This window comes from Procambarus clarkii, chromosome 90 (assembly GCF_040958095.1).
Source record: "Procambarus clarkii isolate CNS0578487 chromosome 90, FALCON_Pclarkii_2.0, whole genome shotgun sequence".
Lineage (NCBI taxonomy): Eukaryota > Metazoa > Arthropoda > Malacostraca > Decapoda > Cambaridae > Procambarus > Procambarus clarkii.
Genome location: NC_091239.1, coordinates 20,810,987 through 20,831,315, shown reverse-complemented (window position 1 = coordinate 20,831,315; position 20,329 = coordinate 20,810,987). Strand labels below are relative to the sequence as shown.

Genomic DNA, 20,329 nt, shown 5'->3' with positions numbered 1-20,329 from the left:
TTGTCAGTAAATCTATTTCATATGAACTACAGAGCACCACTTGGTTTCCGAACTTTAGTTATCCGAAACTTCCAGTTTCCCGATTGGGGTTGGGGAGTCATGCTACCCGAACAAAGTTCGGGTAGGAAGGGGTCCGCCAAGCGTCACGCCAGCTTGTGGTGGTGGGTGGGCGATGGTCCAGTTTGCCCACTGTGACTTCACAGATTCACGGCCTATTATTCCGATTATTTTGAATTGCCATAAGGCTGGAATGTTCATTCTGTGCTTTTGTTTTACATATCTGCACAATCAAGAAACATCTGTGCACCATGTTGGCTCCAAATGCACGCATTGCGTCAGTGATGGCTGACTGGTGGGTGGATGGACGATGGAGTTTAGGTGGGAGGCAGTATGAATGAGGGGGGGGGAGAATCAGTGAGAGAGGGGGGGAGAGAGATGCTAGGAGGGAGGGGGAGGTAGGGAGAGATGTTAGGAGGTAGGGAGAGATGCTAAGAGGGAGGGGGAGGTAGGGAGAGATGCTAGGAGGTAGGCAGGAAGGGATGGAAGTAGTAGTGAGAATTAGGGAAAGAAAGGCAGGCTGGCAGGCACAGGCAGGCAGGCTGGCAGGCACAGGCAGGCAGGCACAGGCTAGCTTGCAGGCAGGGAGTGAGTGGTAGTCACGCGGTTGAACCGCGTGACCGTGAGAGATGGGATGTAGGGGGCGGGTGGTTTGTTGGTGGTGGGGGTGAGACCGGCTCATTCCCGAAGATAAGCCTAACACACACTACCCGTTAGCATGATGGCAGGGAGGGAGGCAGGCTGGCTGGAAAGGAAGCAGGCTGGGAAGGAGGCAGGCTGGCAGGCTGGGAAGGAGGCAGGCAGGCAGGCTGGGAAGGAGGCAGGCTGGCAGGCAGGGAAGGAGGCAGGCTGGGAAGGAGGCAGGCTGGCAGGCAGGGAAGGAGGCAAGCTGGGAAGGAGGCAGGCTGGCAGGCAGGGAAGGAGGCAGGCTGGGAAGGAGGCAGGCTGGCAGGCAGGGAAGGAGGCAGGCTGGGAAGGAGGCAGGCTGGCAGGCAGGGAAGGAGGCAGGCTGGGAAGGAGGCAGGCAGGCAGGCTGGGAAGGAGGCAGGCTGGGAAGGAAGCAGGCTGGCAGGCTGGGAAGGAGGCAGGCTGGGAAGGAAGCATGCTGGCAGGCTGGGAATGAGGCAGGCTGGGAAGCAGGCAGGCTGGGAAGGAGGCAGGCAGGCAGGAAGTGATATATGGGTGTTGAAGTGAGCCGTGAACCACGTGACCTTTGAGAGTGTGTGTGTGTGTGTGTGTATGGGTTTGGGGTGGGGGGTGGGGGTGGTGTGTCGGTGGTGGGGGGAGAGGGGGAGGTGTGTCGGTGGTGGGGGGAGAGGGGGAGGTGTGTCGGTGGTGGGGGGAGAGGGGGAGGTGTGTCGGTGGGGGGGGGGGAGATGGGGAGGTGTGTCGGTGGGGGGGGGAGATGGGGAGGTGTGTCGGTGGTGGGGGAGGGACCGGCTGACTCCGTAAGCCTAACCACACTCCACAGACCTGTGACCCAGATTTGTTTCTTAAATGTACAGTACATCATCGTATATTTTAGGCAGGATGTGCCTGCAGGCTGGCAGGAAACATCCAGAGGATGTTTGCCAGACATCTTAATAATCAGTTAGGAACAATTAAGGACTTTTATAAAGCGGATCAGGACTTCACTTATTGATGAGTACAAACAAAACACGGTCGCATTTACGCCATGAACCTGACGATTTTTTTCCCTAGAGTTTTTTTCATAAATTTTTCGGAAAAATTTCTTTTTACATTTCTAGTTTATTTTTTCCCCTCTATTTCTCGTATACGAACTTACATGTTAACCGACGGGTCTCGTCCCCAAGGGGTTCGGAAACCAAGTGGTGCTCTGTAATTATTTTTCTTTTGAAGTCTAGCTGAACCCTCTCTTCTGTTCAATTTTCCCATGTTCGGTGATTTCAGATCATTCAAAAGAGGCCTGAAATCATCATGCTACTGTGAAAGACATGTATATGTATTATTTTATTTCATCCTTGTTCTTTTCTGCAATGGAGATTACTGACTTTGAGGAGGAATTAGCTTATACTTCTCAAATACAGCCAAAGTGTATGCCATAATTTTTTAACTAAATGGGGTAATGCAATAACACTTCGTTAACTAGTACAGAATTTATACAGTTGAACCTCGTTTAACGTCAGGGTTTATGTTCCTGAAAACTGTGACATTAACTGAAACAATGTTAAGTGAAACCAAAAATTTCTAGCTTAATTTTATTACAATATTGTATTCCTCTATTTCTTTGGCCTTTCATTAGGATTACAGTACTACCTATTATTGGCCATTTATCCATCATGTCCTCTTGATCAAGGAAATTTTTTACTAATAATATTAGCTTGGTACTCGCACACATTGTTTATGTCCATGATCAGCTGGTGAGAGGCACTTGTTTCTGCAGCAGCTAATTCACATGATAATTTGCTAACATAGCCATATGGTTGTTTTACAAATTTATTTTCTGGTACTGAATTTTTTTATTATTTTCAGTAAACAAAAAGTTTTGTTTATATAAAGACAGTGTCCGTAGACAATATTTAAGCTTGCCCTCGTATTGGGTACTTTTTCTATAAATACCATAGGTTTCCACATTGTTTTCTCTATCTTACATTGGGAAACATAAAAAAAAGTACTGTTTGCCTGTCTGATGCCATAGAAGGTTTAAAAATATCTGTTTATTTTTCTCCAACGTAAAAATTAAATGACTTTAACTGGGGCGACGTTAAGCAAGGTTCACCCGTATTTCTCTTATAGTCTACAGGGATTTAGGAGGCACAAATTGGCCACTTTTTTTTGCTTCCAAACTTTCCATGCAAATTAAGATGTATTTTTGTATATTTTAATAATGTATTCGACATTTAAATTATTTGAGTTCGTTTGCTCTTTTTGTGGAGAGCTGCATAACTAGCCTGACCCCCTGTACATAACTGGCATCCATTTCAGGCAGCAGGTTGCAATCGTATATATGCTCTTCTTCAGCATTATAACCTTCCAGTATAGTTTTGATGCAAGTTCCAGCATTTTCACATACAAAAGGTCCTGTATGTGGGTGTGCTCATGTTAACATTACTCCGTATTTTACTGCCCATACGTGAGGAGTTTAAACTGTTTTATTTCTGATCACTTACTTTACCAGTCTTGTGTAAACCTATTTATTGGTTGGTATAAAACAAGCTAGTTGAGAATAAAATAGCAACTCTTAATATTAACATAGCACATTGAATACATCCTAAGAATGTTTACATTAGTGCTCTTTAATTTTTGGGACGTGGAACATTGGAGTAGTAAATGACAACTAAGTTAATAGTCTTTTTACGTCATTTCTAAAACAAAATGTACCGAATTTAAAAAACACTACATTAGTATCAGACCAAAAATGGATGGTACTGCATATGCAATAATTATTATGCATAGGAGAGTGAGTGCCACAAATAGCGAGGGCTTGCAGTGTGTGCCATTACTAAATGACAACTATGTAGAGGAACAGTCTATTTCTTACAGGCCAAGAGTTATCCGTATTGTTCCGTCTTCCCTGTGATCACTTTCATGTGATGCTTTACGGCTTCAGGTGGAGTTGGCATTAATTACCCTCTGTTGTAATTTATTCCATCCATCTAACACTTCACTAAAGAGAGAGTTTTCGTACAATTTTTAATTGCCTTTGTTTCCTAAGCTTGAATTTAGGGCCTCAGATTATTGAAGTAACAGGTTTTGAAAAATTCTTCCTCATTAATATTGTCAATTCCTGTCACAATTTTGTGTGGTTAATTATAGTGATTTTTATTGTAGTTTTTGTTTTGGCATGTTTAACACCTAATACAACTTCTGTATACTTGATAGATGATAGATATACTTGAGAGATTGACACCACTCAACTACTGCATTTTCTAATTTGTGTGTGGAGTGAGTGGGTGTTTACTTATGTGACTACAGAGAAGCGAGGTCAGGCTCTTTATTCCCCTCCTGTTAGCTTGTTATACCTGTTCATTATAGCTTAACTATACAGATACTAGCGTTCAAATTCTTTATTGAATCTGTCCTTAAAGTTGTGGATGGAGGTGGCTTCCACAACTTCTTTCCTCGGTGCATTCCACTTGTTGACCACCCGTACAGGGTATGAATATTTCCTTACAAATCTTTTTAACCCAATTGTGTTTCCAGCTTCCACTTGTGTCCTCTTTTATGATTTTCTCTCAGTTTAAAGAGGCCTTTATTCTCGTAGCCTGGTGGATAGCGCGCAGGACTCGTAATTCTGTGGTGTGGGTTCGATTCCCGCACGAGGCAGAAACAAATGGGCAAAGTTTCTTTCACCCTGAATGCCCCTGTTACCTAGCAGTAAATAGGTACCTGGGAGTTAGTCAGCTGTCACGGGCTGCTTCCTGGGGTTGGAGGCCTGGTCGTGGACCGGGCCGCGGGGACACTAAAGCCCCGAAATCATCTCAAGATAACCTCAAGAAGGTTCATTTGGCAGTTTTCAGGTACACTATTATTGAAGCGTAATATACTTTGACCATAACAAATGTCTAAACTATCCAGGTGATTAGAAGGGGAGTTTGGGCCTTGTTCTAATGGATTTACTCCGAGAATAGGCTGTAGTGTTAATAATGATAGGGTCCTATAACATCTCATGGGGCCTCACGACTGAGTGGACAGCGGTCGATGGTCGTGTCCCTAAGGGACCCGAGTTCGATTCCCAGACGAGGTAGAAACAAATAATAATAATAATAATTTATTTGCAAGAAGGTTTAGTTGGTGAGGTTACATAGGATTGGTATTTTTACATTCATGCAAAGCTATAGCTATACATAACAGGCATAGCATTTTGGGCAGGTCCTTAATCTAACATATCAGGTAAGATGAAAGGGTACATTGTCGCAAGGTTTTTATATCAACAAATAACTACAATATAAGTTGACAGAGGTGATTACACTGGTAAGAATGTGTGTCTTAAGTACAAAAATTGGGGAAGTGGGTAGTACAAGATACAGTGTGGGTTTGAAGTACAAGGTAGGAAACTATGAGGATGAAATTAGGTACTTTTTTATTTTACTTTTGAACAGGGCATGGGTTGGACAGTTGTTTAATTCATTATGGAGTGAGTTCCAAAGATTGGGCCCTTGTATTTGCATAGAGTGTTTGCACAGATTTTGTCTGACTCCAGGGATATCAAATAGATATTTATTTCTTGTGTGGTGCGCATGGGTTCTATTACACCTATCAAGAAAACATTTCAGATCAAGATTAGCATTTAGGAACAAGGTTTTGTACATGTAGATAGCACTTGAGAATGTGTGGAGTGAGTGTGTATTGAGCATGTTAAGGGATTTAAACAGAGGGTGGCTGAGTGTTGTCTGAAAATAGAGTTCGTTATAGTTCTGATAGCAGATTTTGGCCGAGTGATGCTTAGCTTGAAGTAATTTGCAGTGGTTGAACCCCATGCAGATACCATATGCAAGATAGGGATAGATTAGTGTGTAGTATAATGAGAGAACAGAGTGGGGAACATAATATCTGATCTTAGAAAGTATACCAACCATTTTTGAGACTTCTTTGGCTATGTGTTGTATGTAGGTGCTGAAGTTCAGTCTCTTGTCTATAAATATTCCAAGGAACTTTCCCTCATTTTTATTGATAATATTAACATTGTCTATCTGAAGTTGAATCTGATATGATGATTTACTACAAATAAAATGTAGAAGGTCTTTTCTATGTTTAGTTCAAGTTTGTTGGTTGACATCTTTGAGTGGACTTTTTTTAATTCACTGTAACAATATTATTTAGTGTGTGGGGGTTGGGGTCAGGATAGATAAAGGTAGTATCGTCAGCAAATATTATATGTTTAAGAATGTTATATACATTTGGCACATCAATTACATAAGAAATAGTAGAGGTCCCAAGATGCTGCCCTGTGGCACACCTACTGCCAGTGGTAGAGTGGGGGAGGATATGCTATTTATGACTACATATTGGTGTTTGTCACTGAGATAGGAATGAATATAGTCCAGAGCAAGGCCTGGAATACCATAGTGGTGAAATTTAAGTAAGAGGTAGTTATGGTTTACAGTATCAAAGGCCTTTCTCAGGTCAATGAAGAGGCCAATTGGGAACTCATTTTTGTCAAGGGCTGAGTAGATTATATCAAGCTGACTAATAATGGGCAGAGTTTCTTTCATCCTGATGTAACGTAACAGAAATGAAAAGGAAAGAAAATTAAAAATGAAGTGTGGGCATGCACCTAACAGCTGAGAGGACAGCGCTTCGGATTCGTAGTCCTGAGGTTCCGGGTTCGATCCCCGGTGGAGGCGGAGACAAATGGGCAAAGTGTTTCTTTCACCCTGATGCCCCTGTTACCTAGCAGTACATAGGTACCTGGGAGTTAGATAGCTGCTACGGGCTGCTTCCTGGGGGGGGGGGGGGTGTAACAAAAAGGAGGCCTGGTGAAAGACCTGGCCACGGGGACGCTAAGCCCCGAAATCATCTCGTGATAACTTCAAGATGGGGTAAGGGAGATAGAGAGGTATGAGGAAGGAGTGGTCAAGAGAAAGGGAAAGTATAGAATGAGAGGGAGAAAATGAAATCAAGGAAAAATTAGAAGAGTAGAAAGTAAGAGTGCTGGAATAGTAGAAAGATAGAAAGGTTGAAGGATGAAAGTTGCTGCCACCATCCATTCTGGTAAATTATATACAAGACAAGGAATGGAACTTGTCTGTAGAATAATATCATCAAAGGTGTTCATATATCCATTGTATGCATGTACTCATATATCCACGTATCTTTAAGTCTTTACTGGTTTTAAGATCTTGACTTAAAACTCGGAGGACTCTCTACTCTCGCCTCAACTGACAAAGATCTAGAAAACAAAATTAAAGTCAATTTAAACCAACAAGTTAATCAAATATATATTTAACATTAGATCTTCACTCATATGGATATCATAATTCAATCAATTAAACTTTAAATTCACTATGTCAAGATTAACCTTTTAACTGCGCAACATGCCTGCAGGCCCACGTCTGAGGCACTACTCGCCTCCGAGTACAGGCATACCTCAGTTTAAGAGTTTAATTGGTTCCTGGAGACGCCTTGTATTCCGAAAACTCGTATTCCGAAGCTAATTTCCCCATAAGAAATAAAGGGAAATGAATTAATCCGTTACTACCCCAAAAACCCCACATCAAACTAAATTTTTATACCTAATTCATCTAAATAAACCTACAAAACTATGCTCAAGTTATTGCTTGCCTTGCTGTTGAATGCTGTCGGCGTATGGAAGATGGTGAGGAGGGGGGGAGGAGGAGAGGAGTTACTGTTTGGAAGGGGAGTCCCCTTCCATTATCACATCAGGCAGTGAGGACCTTTCTGGTGTGCTCTCCCTGGGACGTTTTATCTGAGTGCCACTAGGTCCTGGTTGAGGCTTTCTGCTCGATTTCCTCACCACGAATCCCCTTCCATTATAACATCAGGCAGTAAAGATTTTTCTGGTGTGCACTCTCTGGCACGTTTTGCCTGCATACCACTAGGTCCTGGTTGTGGCTCACTGCTCGATTTTCTCACAACAAATCTGTCCATGGAAGATTGTTTTTCCTTTCTTCGCAAGATGTCTCTGTAGTGAGGCATCACATTGTCGTTGAAAAGATTAATGCAACGCCCTACTACAGCTTTCTCTGGGTGAGTCTTTTCAATAAAAGTTTGCATTTCTTCCCACATCTGACACCACTTCTTAATGTCTGCAGAAGGGATATTCTGTACTGCCTCATCCTCCTCCACTGGAGAAACATCCTCAGCTGGGTCTTCTTGCTGTTCCTTTTGAAGGGCTTGGAGTTCTTCGGTGCTCAGTACTTCGTTGTGTTCTTCCACCAACTCCTCCACATCATCACCATCCAATTCCAAGCTATTTGCTGGCCCAGAGTAACAATTTCCTCAACAATAGGCACATCATTTACAGGCTCAAACCCCTCAAAGTCTAGTTCTGTCACACATTCAGGCCACAATTTACTCCAGCCAGAGATCAGGGTTCTTTGAATCACTTCTTGCCAGGCTTTGTCAACGAGTTTTAAAGCACTACAAATGCTAAAATGGTCTTTCCAGAACTCTGAGGGTGAGTTTTGTGGCTTCAGTCACTTCAAAACATTTCCGGAAAAGTGCCCTTTTATAAAGTTTCTTAAAATTCGCTATGATTTTCTGGTCCATAGGCTGAATTAGAGGAGTGGTGTTAGGATGAAAGAACTTTACTGTGAGAAATTTACTGTATCTGTGCAACAATTCATCTTCCAAGCCTAGAGGATGAGCAGGAGCATTGTCGAGGAGAAGCAGGGCCTTGAGTGACAAATGTTTCTCCTGCAGATATTTTTCTATTGCAGGGCACACCACTTCGTTCACCCACTCCGAAAAAAAAATCCTAGTCACCCATGCTCTTTTATTAGCCTTCCACATCACACACATTTGGTTTTTCTGCACTATATACTGTTTGAAAACCCTTGGATTTTCAGAATGATACACTAGCAAGGGTTTAATTTTCAAATCGCCACTCGCATTTGAACACAGCACAAGCGTAAACCTATCTTTCATAGGCTTGTGTCCGGGCAATGATTTTTCCTCCATGGTAATGTATGTCCTCTTAGGCAATCTTTTCCAGAACAGTCCTGTTTCATCACAATTAAAAACTTGTTGCTGTAGGTATCCCTCAGCCTCTGCAAACTCTTTAAATTCTTCAATAAATCTTTCAGCCCCTGGTTTGTCTGAGCTGGCAGCCTCCCAATGCCTCGCAACACTATGGATACTGCTTATTTTTCAAACCATTCCCTGCTTGCCTTAAAGTCTATCGCATCTGCACTCGTTCTAGGAGTTTTCTTTACAAGGTCCTCGTGCAATAACCTGGCTTGAACAAATAATGGCCTCTGAAACACTATCACCCACTAACTCCTTATTGTGTATCCAAATTAATAACAACCTTTCCACTTCCTCAAGTATTTGTGGTCTTTGTTTCGTGATTGTTCTTACACCTTTTGCCACTTTAGCACTCATAATGTCCTTTTTCTTGCTAAGTATAGTGCATATCGTTGATGTGGCTTTGTTGTACTGCCTACAAAGTTCAAAACACGTGTACCATTTTCATGCTTCCAAATGATCTCTTGTTTTTCCTCTATTGTCACATGCACTTTCTTGCCTTGATCCTAACCACTGGGCTTTCTTGGAAGCTAATTTTACCATAAGAAATAATGGGAAATGAATTAATAACACATATATATAGAGAGAGATATATATAATAACAACTGTTATGGTCAAATAGCCAAAAATCCAACAAAACATTGAAAACCCTGGTGAAGAATTCAGGCGGGATAGTCACTGGGCGCGAGGCACTGGTAAACTGAGCGGCGATCGCCGTGCAACCATGTGCTAGATTGGCCTGTACGCATATCAACACCCTCGCCTTCCGAGGCAACCCTCACTTTCCGAGCAAATCCTGCTTGTATTCCAAAAAACTCGTAAACAGGGACACTCGTATTCCGAGGTACCACTGAACATAGGATTGGCACGTAAAAGCATATAAAATGTATTTAGAACCGTGCGCAGAAAATGAACAAAAATATATTCACGGCAACTCACGCATCCTGCCCCGAGCGCCCTATTGACCCCGGGGTCGTATGCCATGGGCAACTAGGGAATGATGACGTCACGCACGAACTTACGGACCCCATAGCAGCTAAAGTACTTACAATTTCGACCTTCTGTTACTATACCCATACTCAGGGAAGAGATTTTATATCCTGCACACTGGGGGGTGTAATATTTGGAGGTCGCGCAATTAAGGGATTAACCCTTTAACTGCGCGGCCTATAAATATGACATCCCCCCAGTGCGCAGGAAATGAAACTTTGGGAAAAAATTATTTTTTCCTCGGAAAGTGTCAAAACCCCCTTCCTGTATATGTGTATAGCAACGCAAGTTTGAAATTGTACTTACTTTGGCTGCTATGGGGTTCGAAAGGTGGGCCGTGACGTCATAATTCCCCGTGCGCCAGAGCAGTATGCACTCGGGGCCGGTGGGGAGCCCGGGGCGGGGCGCGCGAGTCGCCGCGAATATATTTTTGCATATTTTTTGCGCACAGTTCCAAATACATTTTATTTGTTTTTACATGCTAATCCTATGTATAATGAACACGTACACTATATTATGGCAGTAAAACATCCGTACTGTCCGAAGACACTGTTACGTCCATGACACTTGTGTACACATATGTTGCACATATTTACCATGTATCATGCTAATTTATGTATATATACAATCTATTTACAGACTATACACTGTCACACACTATATACATTCACCATCAACACATTCAGAACACCGCGAGTGTGAGCAGCCACACCCAGCCAGCCCTCCCTCACTCCTCCAACATTGTATTCACCAACATTACTCCTCCAAATCATACAGTTATTCACACCAATGTTTCATGTTCATTTATGTATATTTACAACATATGTACACTACACTGCCACACACTATATACATTCACCATCAACACACTCAGAACACCACGAGTGTGAGCAGCCACACCCAGCCAGCCCTCCCTCACTCCAACATCTTACTCGCCAACATTGCTCCTCTCACCATACTGTTATTGTATTTATTACACAATTTACACATGTTATATATACCTATCTACACGTTTTATTTACCAGAACTATTCAAGTAAGCCGGTATTGTGTCCAAACAGTATAGTGGCCACCATACACTGCATGACAAATCACACAGCAGACGACGCCACGATTACGACATCACCTCCCTCACTAAAATAGCTCCTCACAACATACTCCTGGTGCTGTTATTACACTATTCCACACACACTATATATACCCATATACATGTGTGTTCCCCATAGCGAACCACGAAGCTAGTATGGTGAGCAAAACAAGAGTTACTGCCACACAGTGAGGTTACCTCAATACTCTTCCTTCCTTCCTCCCTCCCTCACAAAAATTTCTCCTTCCTACGCACAACGCTCATTATAACCACAATCCTGGTCACTAATACCTGTAAATGAATAATTGACCACAAGTTTATTTTGAAAAGGAACCTAAAAAGTCGTTTGAAGATTCCTAGGTGGACGAAATAATGCTGTGGCTAACGCTCTGAACATCGTGAACAGCATTGAATCACTGATATTTGAACATTGTACCCAGTCATTATCACACTCGGGCTCTTCTATAATACTATCATGGCTAAATAAAACAGATTATATATATATTTTGACAATATTAGGGAATGCTGTGGTCACACACTGAACAGCAGTGTTGTGCGCTCATGCTGTGAGCGCCAGCCTTGGTTGCTCACTCACTACTGAGACTCTGACACCCGGCAATGTGGACCATGATTTTTTTTTAAGATGGCATCTGTTTACAAGACCCCTGAGGAAGCTGATGTGAACCCCATGTAGCCGCGGGAGTTTTGAATGGAACGTGAAAAATAAAAACACCCGGGGGCACGTTGCGCACCCTAAGCCTGGGCCTGCAGGCGCGTTGCACAGTTAAAGGGTTAAACAAAATTGTGGTCCATATTCCCGGGTGTGAGAGCCTCAGTAGTGAGTCAGCAACCAAGGCCGGTGCACGCAACATGAGCTCACAGCACTGCTGTTCAGCTTGTGACCACAGCATCACCTAATAATGTCAAAAAATATATATAACTTGTTTTATTTAGCCATGATAGTATTGCAGAAGAGCCTGAGTGTGATAATGACTGTGTACAATGTTTAAATATTGGTGATTCAATGCTGTTAATGATGTTCACAGCGCTAGCCACAGCACCACAGCATTATTTCGTCCATCTAGGAATCTTCAAACGACTTCTTAGGTTCTTTTACAAAATAAACTTGTGGTTAATTATGTACTTACAGGATTTAGTGACCAGTACTGTGATAACAGCAGGATTGTGGTGATAATAAGCACTGTGCGTAGTATTGTGGGAGGAGTAATTGTGGTGAGGGAGCAAGGGAGAGAATCGAAGTAGCCTCACTGTGTGGCAGCCACTCTTGTTTTGCTCATCATACTAGCTTAGTGGTTCGCTATGGTGAACACATTTGTACATGGGTTTATACAATGTGTGTATATAGTGTAGTAACAGCAACAGGAGTATGTTGGGAGGAGCTATTTTGGTGAGAGGTGTGACGTAATCGTAGCATCGTCTGCTGGCTGCTGTGTGATTTCTCATGCAGTGAATGGTGGCCACTGTAAAGTTTGGACACAATACCGACTTACTTGCATAGTTCTGGTGAATAAAACATGTAGATAGGTATACATAACATGTGTAAATAGTGTAATACAAACAATAACAGTATGGTGGGAGGAGCAATGTTGGTGAGTAAGATGTTGGAGGAGTGAGGGAGAGACTGGATGTTGGAGGAGTGAGGGTGTAGCAGCTGACGCTCGCAGAGTTCTGAGTGTGTTAATGGTGAATGTATATAGTGTGTGAATAGATTGTATATACAGTGGTACCTCGGAATGCGATTGTCCCTGTATGCGAGGTTTTCGGAAGGCGAGGTGTATTTACTCCAAAAATTTGTCTCAGAAGGCGAGGGTTACTTCGGGAGGCGAGTTTGGACGCGAGTTTGTTGATACGCGTACAGCCGACCTAGCGCGTTCGTCGCCCCTCCGCCCCTCAGTTTATTATTGTCTCGCGCTCAGTGACTACCCCCACATCAATTCTTCTCGCGGATTTTCAGTGTTTTGTTGGATTTTTGGTGATTTGTCTATACAATTTGTTATTATATATCTCACCATGGGTCCCAAGAAAGCCAGTGGTAAGGATAAAGGCCAGAAAGCTCATGTGAGGATGACAATAGAGGAGAAACAAGAGATCATTCGGAAGCATGAGAACGGTACACGTGTTGTTGAACTTTGTAGGCAGTACAACAAAGCCACATCAACAATATGCACTATACTTAAGAAGAAAAATAAGATTATGGGTGCTAAAGTGGCAAAAGGAGTAAGAACATTAACGGCACAAAGACCACAAATACTTGAAGTGGAAAAGTTGTTATTAATTTGGATACACGACAAGGAGTTGAGGGGTGATAGTGTTTCGGAGGCCATTATTTGTGAGAAAGCCAGGGTGTTGCACGAAGACCTTCTAAAGAATACCCCTGCAACGAGTGATGCAGATAAGAAAGAGTTTAAGGCAAGCAGGGGCTGGTTTGAAAAATTTAGAAAGAGAAGTGGTATCCATAGTGTTACAAGGCATGGGGTTATGTGATGTGATTATGGAAGGGGACTCCCCTTCCAAACAGTAACTCCTCTCCTCCTCCCCCCTCCTCACCATCTTCCATACGCCTACAGCACTCGACAGCAAGGTAAGTAATAACTGGAACACAGTTTTGTAGGTTTATTTAGATGAATTAGGTAAATTAGGTATAAAAATTTAGTTTGATGTGGGGTTTTTGGGGTAGTCAGGAACGGATTAATTCATTTCCCTTTATTTCTTATGGGGAAATTAACTTCGGAATGCGAGTTTTCGGAAGGCGAGGCGTCTCCAGGAACGGATTAAACTCTTATTCTGAGGTATGCCTGTATACATAAATTAGCATGATACAATGGAAATATGTGCCGGCTATGTGTACACATGTGTCATGCACGTAAGACAATGTCTTCGAACAGTACGTATGTTCTACTGCTATAATATAGTGTATGTGTTCATTATACATAAGATTGGCATGTAAAAGCATATAAAATATATTTGGAACTGTGCGCAGAAAATGAATAAAAATATATTCGCTGCAACTCGCGCATCCTGCCCTGAGCGCCCTACCGGCCCCAGGGGCGTATGCCACGGGCGACCAGGGAATGATGACGTCACGCACAAACTTAGACCCCTAGCAGCTAAAGTATTTACAATTTCGACCTTCTGTTACCAAAACCTTACTCAGGGAAGGGTTTTTGACTCTTTAAAAACAGAAAAGAATTTTTCCAGAGATTTTATTTCTTACGCACTGGTGGGGTGGGGGGTGTGGGGGTCATATTTGGAGGCCACGTAGTTAAGGGTTTAATACCCAAGGTGAGTCACCACACAAGAATTTGAGGACACTATGGCTGACTGCCTCTGAAAATCATACAACACCTTAAGTTGGAAACACACCAAATTTGTCACCTTAATGTTTAACTCACCAAAGTCTTTAAGCCTAAGTTTGATAGAGAGAGGGGAGGGGGGGGGGTGTGGATTAAGATTGACAAAGTCCCCAGCCGGCCTGGCTATGGGACTCAAGACCAGCAGCCCCACTGCTGTTCTGCTTAACCCTCAATTCTGTCTCTCTGTCTTGAGTGTACAGTTGTATGGATATTTGTGGGAATCCGAGAGCTCAGCCCTGCCTACCAAAGTAAGATAACCTCAGGCTCTCTACCTAAAGTCATAGACAGCGGCTTGTCTGAAGAACACACCCGGCTACACATTTGCCATTTATCGGCTTAGCAGAAGGCAAGGTCAATTCACATGACCTGACCTGTTGCAATTAACACACTAGAGATGTGACTTTTTTACTTGTTAAGGTCAGATAACCTGGCACCTTCTAATATCCTGTATGACTGACTCTTGTTGTATGTAAAATATACAGTGGTACCTCGGTTTAAGAGTTTAATCCATTCCTGGAGACAGCTCGTATTCCGAAAACTCGTAATCCGAAGCTAATTTCCCTATAATAAATAATGGGAAATGAATTAATCCGTTCCTGACTACCCCAAAAACCTCACTTCAAACTAAAGTTTATACCTAATTCATCTAAATAAACCTACAAAACTATGTTCAAGTTATTACTTACCCTTGCTGATGAATGCTGTAGGCGTATGGAAGATGGTGAGGAGGGGGGAAGGAGGAGAGGTGTGGTGGATATGGATGACACTATGGATACCACTTCTTTTTCAAAAATTTTTAAACCATCCCCTGCTTGCCTTAACCCTTAAGTTGCGCATTGCATCATATGATGCTTTGACCGACTTGCAGTAAATTGCGCATTGCATCATATGATGCTTTGGAGTACTACGCAAGATTTAAACGGCCCGCGGATACACGGGGTTCACTACACCTTCATCAGGACTCTTGTAAACAGACCCCATTTAAAAAAAAATGGTGGGCCAAATTCCCGGGTGTTAGGGGCCTCAGTATTGAATGAGCTGCCAAGCCTGACGCACGCAGCATGAGCTTACAGCACTGCTGTTCAGCTTGTGACCACAGCATCACCTAAAAATGCCATAATATACTTGTTCATGCTATTATATAGCGATATTACTACAGACCGCTGACTGTGATATAACTGACCAGGGTTCTGATAATAGCAGGATTGTGGTGATATTTAGCGGTGTGCTCCTTGGAGGGAGGAGTCCTCCTCCTCCCACAGAGGAGGAGTACTTACCACTGCCAGTATTGGACCTATTCGTACAAGTGAAGGTTCATACACGGAGGATGACAAAGAAATTAGTGAAATCCTAAAAAAGTAGTATGAGGACATGTTTAGCACTCCAATAAACAACATGAAAGTGGAAGATCCAGACAATTTCTTTATGCAGGATATTCAAACCCCTGTAAATATAACCGATATTAACACGAGCACACTAGACTTTAAAAGAGAAATTGAAAACATGCCCATGCACTCGGCCCCAGGTCCAGATTTATGGAATATAATATTTATAAAGAAATGCAAAGTGCCAGTAGCACAGGCACTCAGCATAGTGTGGAGGAAGAGCTTGGACACGAGGGAGATATCAGATGCACTTAAAGTAGAAGACATAGCCCCTCTACACAAGGAAGGGAGCAAAGCATTGGCAAAGAATTATAGGCCAGTTGCACTAACATTGCACATAATAAAAGTATTTGAGAGAGTGATTAGGAGTCAGGTCACCAATTTCATGGAGACCAATGACCTTCACAACCGAGGCCAACATGGATTTCGAGTGGGAAGATCGTGCTTATCACAGCTACTTGAGCACTACGACAAAGTCACTGAGGCATTAGAAAAAAAACAGAATGCTGATGTGATATACACAGACTTCGCAAAGGCTTTTGATAAATGTGACCATGGCGTGATAGCACACAAAATGAAGTCAATAGTAATAACCGGTAAAGTAGGATGCTGGATACTCGGTTTTCTGTTACGGTTACGGTCTGTTTTCGGTTACGAGCAGATATCAACAAAGTTTTCGATTGGGCAGCAGAAAATAACATGATGATTAACTGCGATAAATTCCAGGTACTCAGGTGTGGCAAAAATGAGGACCTGAAACATCATACAGGGGTACAAAACACAATCGAATCTGCCAATAATAGGTAAACAGCATGTCAAGGATTTGGGAATAATGATGTCCGACGATCTAACGTTTAGGGAGCATAACCAAGCAAATATTGCGTCAGCCAGAAAAATGATAGGATGGATTACGAGAACTTTCAAATCCAGGGATCCCATCACGATGGTTGTACTCTTCAAGTCACTGGTGTTGTCCCATCTCGAGTACTGCTTAGTCCTCACTTTCCCCTTCAGAGCAGGAGAGATTGCTGAAAGTGAGGGAATACAGAGAACATATACTGCACGCATAGACGCGATAAAGCACCTAAATTATTGGGATCGTCTCAAAGCTCTCCAAATGTACTCACTAGAAAGGAGACGAGAGATACCAAATAATACAGTACAACCTCGATTCAACGTACCCCCATTCAACGAATCTCTGGCTAGTTCGCACACTTTTCAGGCTGGATTTACTCACCCGGTTCGACGAACAATGGTTCGCCGAAGCGGGGAATGTTCGGATTTGCTTACGATGTCAAGACAGAGTTCACAGATTGGTGGAAAACTTTCACATTTTATCACAGATTACAATTATTAATTCCTTCATATAACAAGCTCGATCACACAAGTGGACCACACAAGTGGACCGCACATGTGGTCCACAAGTGGTCCACAAGCTTACGACCTCGATTCAACGTACCCCAATTCAACGAATCTCTGGCTAGTTCGCACACTTTTCAGCCCGGTTTTACTCACCCGGTTCGACGAACAATGGTTCGCCGAAGCGGGGGATGTTCGGATTTGCTTACAATGTCAAGACAGAGTTCACAGATTGGTGGAAAACTTTCACATTCTATCACAGATTACAATTATTAATTCCTTCATATAACAAGTTCGATCACACAAGTGGACCGCACAAGTGGACCGCACATGTGGTCCACAAGCTTACGGTGGTCCACAAGCTTACAGAGTTCACAGTGGTAGAAAACTTTACCATACCATCACAGATTACAATTAATAATTCCTTCATATGACAAGTTGGATCACACAAATGGACCACACAAATGGACCACACAAGTGGACCACACAAGTGGACCACACAAGTGGACCACACAAGTGGACCACACAAGTGGACCACAAGTGGTTCACAAGCTTACGATGTTGGGACAGAGTTCACAGAGTGGTGGAAAACTGTTTCATTCTATCACAGATTACAATTAATAATTCCTTCATAAGACAAATTGGATCACACAAGTGGACCACACAACAAGTGAATTGTATGAACCAAACACCAGCCAGAATGGTCCACAAGAAGTGACGCATATTAACCAAACACCAGCCAGAGTCGTCCACACAAGTGAACGATTGAGTTTCAATGATTTTCGTTCACCGATTTGTGGCACACGTATCTTTGTAAATTAATTTAAAGGCTGAAGCGTGAATAGCTAGCTAATATGTTGAAATCTTCTTATATATATTTTCTGTGATGAAACAAGACGAGTGAGGGTGGACAGATAAGGGAATACTGTACAGTAAACCTCACTTTACAGTGAGGTTTCACTCACTTTCGTCTGTGTTGTCATAGTTCAGTGACCCATGGCTTTGAGCGTTTCACATTAATAAATCATTTCTAAAACTGGTGTTTTATTACTCTTTATTATCCTAATTAAACTAAACTAAATAAAACCAAAAATATACTGTAATAAGATAGATATCTCCTATTTGAGAAATTATTCACGTTATTGGCAGCACAACTCCAGCACGAGTGGACAGGTCTAATCCCTGTCCATACAACACCATGCTTGTTGTGTTCGATTTCGTCGCCACAGTTCAGCGATCTACGGCTTCAAAATAATAAAATTAATAAATCAGTTCCAAAGTATTTTTTATAGCTCTTATTATCGTAATAATGTTGCTAAACTAAATATGTAACCCAAAAATATATAATTTGATGTAAATTGAATATTTGAGAGAAATATATGTTACTGGAAATCGAACACAACACCAGGCAGTGTTTTGTTCGATTTCGTCGCCACAGTTCAGTGGCCTACGGCTTCGAAATAATAAAATTAATAAATCAGTTCCAAAATAAGTATTTTTTATAGCTCTTATTATCGTAATAATGTTGCTAAACTAAATATATAACCCAAAAATATATAATTTGATGTAAATCGAATATTTAAGAGAAATTTATGTTACTGGATCAGGCTTAAACACCAGCCTACTGAAGGGTGTACGTATAGACTTAGTCTGCGTTTGTACAGTATGCACCCAGTGCCCTTAGCTTTGTCTGCGATTGACGTACAGTATTTATCCGCCGGTGGAAGAATAATCGTGGAATTGACCATTTTTTTACTACAGCTCTTTGGTTATAAAACAAAATGTCTCGGGGGGCTTACTAGTAGTGCCTTATTAATGCCAAAAACGAAGAAATATTTTGCAAGAACTAGTAGCAGAAAATCAACCAGCACGAGAACAGCCGTACCCAACACGAGAACAGCTGTACCCAGCACTAGAACAGCCGTACCCAGCACGAGAACAGCCATACCAGCACGAGAACAGCCGTACCCAGCACGAGAACAGCCGTACCCAGTACGAGAACAGCCGTACCAAGCACGAGAACAGCCGAACCCAGCACGAGAACAATTGTACCCAGCACGAGAACAGCCGTACCCAGCACGAGCACAGTTGTACCCAGCACTGGTACAACAGCCGTACCCAGCACTAGTACAACAGCAGCCAGCACCAGCTCAGAAGCAGCTGAACCCACAGCAGCAGCGAGCACCAGCAAAGCTGATGCAAACATCTAAAAAAATCGTGTGCAGCGTGAACAGTTAGAACAGGTGTTAAATTTAAGTGTGTAAACAGTGTTAAAATTAAAGTTGCAGTAATTTTAGTGTACAATATTTTTCATAAACTGTATTGTAGTACTCAACATACAGCAGAACTACTTTTAATCAACACAGTGCTAACGGCATAATGCACTGCAGTACGTATTTAATGTAGAGCATTCACAACTTCATGAAACTTCAAGATGGACATAACTTCAATATTAAGGTAAATTCATGATTTACAGTAATTTTTTAGTAGAGAAGTAATATATAGGTAGAGTATGTAATATGATAATGCATTTTTATTGTGTACAAGAAAAAAAAAGACACTGACACAAACGCCTCCTGAAGGTCATCTCTTGCAACGAATCCAACGCTCCAACGAACTGGGGTTGGTCCCATATAGTATGTTGAATCGAGGTTGTACTGTATACACATGGAAAATACTGGAAGGCCAGGTCCCAAATCTGCACAGTAAAATAACAACGTACTTGAGTGAACGACATGGAAGAAAATGCAGAATAGAACCAGTGAAGAGCAGAGGTGCCATAGGCACAATCAGAGAACACTGTATAAACGTCAGAGGTCCACGGCTGTTCAACGTCCTCCCAGTGAGCATCAGAAATATTGCTGGAACAACCATGGACATGTTCAAGAGAAAACTAGATTGTTTTCTAAAAGACGTTCCGGACCAACCGGGCTGTGGTGGGTATGTGGGCTTGCGGGCCGCTCCAAGCAACAGCCTGGTGGACCAAACTCTCAACAAGCCTGGCCTCGGGCCGGGCTTGGGGAGTAGAAGAACTCCCAGAACCCCATCAACCAGGTATCAACCTTCCTCTCTGCCAGCCTGCCTGCCAGCCTGCCTGCCAGCCTCCCTCTCTGCCAGCCTGCCTGTCAGCCTCCCTCTCTGCCAGCCTGCCTGTCAGCCTCCCTCTCTGCCAGCCTGCCTGCCAAAAATATATAAAATAATGTACATTTAAGAAACAAATCTGGGTTTCAGGTCTGTTGAGTGTGGTTAGGCTTACAGAGTCAGCCGGTCCCTCCCCCACCACCAACACACCTCCCATACCTAACCCATAACCCATACACACACACACACTCTCAAAGGTCACGTGGTTCACCTCAACACCCATCCATCCCTTCCTGCCTGCCTGCCTGTCTGCCAGCCAGCCTACCT

At 42.7% G+C, this 20,329-nt stretch overlaps 1 protein-coding gene across 2 annotated transcripts in view; it reads left to right on the top strand.

The window, feature by feature from the left end:
- LOC138359296 (zinc finger protein 271-like) overlaps nucleotides 1-20,329 on the top strand; it is a 149,709-nt gene that overhangs the window by 1,638 nt on the left and 127,742 nt on the right. Inside the window, exon 2 of one of the 2 annotated variants that reach the window (XM_069318431.1) lies at nucleotides 7,581-7,728. The exons of the other annotated variant lie outside the window; for it this stretch is intronic. The gene's annotated coding sequence lies outside the window, so the exon portion shown is untranslated. The remainder of the gene's footprint in view (nucleotides 1-7,580; nucleotides 7,729-20,329) is intronic. 2 annotated transcript variants of the gene reach the window in all.